The sequence below is a fragment of the Triticum dicoccoides genome, chromosome 3A (genome assembly GCF_002162155.2).
Source record: "Triticum dicoccoides isolate Atlit2015 ecotype Zavitan chromosome 3A, WEW_v2.0, whole genome shotgun sequence".
Lineage (NCBI taxonomy): Eukaryota > Viridiplantae > Streptophyta > Magnoliopsida > Poales > Poaceae > Triticum > Triticum dicoccoides.
In genome coordinates this window covers 657918022-657920331 of record NC_041384.1, presented here as the reverse complement: position 1 = coordinate 657920331, position 2310 = coordinate 657918022, and positions in this window count along the sequence as shown.

Genomic DNA, 2310 nt, shown 5'->3' with positions numbered 1-2310 from the left:
TTCTCGACCTCGATCCACCCCAAATGACCTAACTCACTCATTTTGTGTTTTTCGACCTTGATCCACCCCAAATGACCTAACTCACTCATTTTGGGTTTTGTCGACCTTGATCCACCCCAAATGACCTAACTCACTCATTTGGTGTTTTGTCGACCTCGATCCACCCCAAATGACCTAACTCACTCATTTGGTGTTTTGTCGACCTCGGTCCAGCCCAAATGACCTAACTCACTCATGCATCAAAGTCTTGAACACAACAACAAGCATCATAAGAACCATCATCAACAACAGAGAAGCAAATCATCATAACAACCAGCACTCCTGGATGCAAATCTTGAACATAACTAGCATCATAAGAACCATCATCAACAAAAATAGAGAAGCAATTATCATAACAACCAGCACTCATGCATCATAGTCTTCAACACAACCATAAAATAGGTATGAGTGCATCATAGTCTTCAACACAACCATAAAATAGGTATGAGTGCATCATAGTCTTCAACACAACCATAAAATAGGTATCTTACAAAAAAGTCTGAAACACAACCATAAATAGTTCAACACAGCCATAAATAGTTTAACCATCACCAGTTCCAGAGTTCCAAACAGTACTGTGCCAACATAGGCAAGGATCTTCATAATGTTTTTACCATCAGTAGGTCACCACAAACTTACCTACTTCCCTTAGAACAATTGAACCACTCAGACATCTTAAAAGATGGTTTTCTGACTCTTCCAGTACCTGCTAGTCTTGGAGGCAAGAAGTTTTTCTTTTGCCTAGCAGCAGCAGCAGTAGTACAGGTACTTGGCCCAGCAGCTGTAGAGGAACTGGGCCCAGCAGAAGATGCACTAGTAGTAGCTGCCCTTGGAGCTCTCCTGGATGCAGGAAGAGCTGATGGAGCTTTGCTTGCAGTTGGTGTATCTCTTGTGGGTGCCCTTGGAGGAGGAGGAGCTGATGGAGCTGCCCTGGGTACTGCTGGTGCAGCTCTTGTTGGTGCCCTTGGAGCAGGAGGAGCTGATGGAGCTTTGGTTGCCGCTGCTGTGGCTCTTGTTGGTGCCCTTGGAGCTGTCTTAGCTGATGCATCAACTCTTCTATTTTCCTGGAATTACAACATAGACAGATTACAAGATTGGAAACTTGCATAAACATAGAAATATTACAAGATAGTCACAAAGTTACCATATGTTGGTTCATTCTCATTGCCAGAGATGCCTTAAGAGTCTTGTGGCAGCTAGTGTACCTATGCGCAGCCAGGTTGCAATTGCTACAAGTGATTGTACCCATCCTAGAAGTATCCTTGGGAGCTGGCTTCTCAAACCTACTCTTCCTCCTCTTAGTTTGTTTCTTTCCTGGCTTTTCTTTGAAAACCGGTGGCTCTATGTCAGGGGTACCAGTCTTTGGCCATAGATCAGGCCCAGGCACATGATAGACTATTGCACTGTAGGCTGCTTGGTACATGGGTTTCTTGAAGAAATCACTGACAAAATCTTCTTGATGTAATTTTGCCTTGTTGATTGTAGAAATTGCATGATTGCAAGGAACCCCTGTCATGTCCCATTTCCTACAACCGCATGTGTATGCTTGCAAATTAACTGCATATGTACTTTCTCCACTTGTAACTTGGTATAGATCAGGTCCAGCTTTGATAGATTGACAATATCTTGAATGATGTTTTGCTTCTTCTAGCTTTTCAGCATATGTTGGGTATATCTGCCACTTGGTTGTGTCAGTCTTAGTCCTATTTGTGTTGAACTTAACTAGCAACTTAGTTTTGACCCCATCAACCATAGTTTTAATTGGCTTGCCTCTGACATCAAGTATCATCTTGTTAAACACTTCACTAATATTGTTGACAACAAGTCAGTTTTACAATTATTGTCCATGGCATGTCTAGCCCATATATGTTGGGAATCTTACTAAGACATTTCCAAGCTGCCTCACACTCTCTTTTCATGTCATCCATTGCTATATCATATCCATGCTCAGTATATGAATAGCTAGCCTGATCCATGTATTTCTTTAACTCTTCACCTCTAAAATTAGCAGTTTGAAAGTTCTGATAAATATGTCTAAGGCAGAATCTTTGTGGGCAGTTTGGAAAGACATTATTTATGGCTTTAAGAAGACCCTGTTTAAAACAACTAAAGTGTAACTAACAAGGCACTTGTTGACAATATTAAGCATTTGCATTGTAGAGGAGCAGATTTTGGTTTTACCTTTTGTCTATCAGATATGATAGTGTAGTAGCCATACTTCCCAGACTCACCACCAATGGCATACTTGAGTTGTGTTAAAAACCATGACCA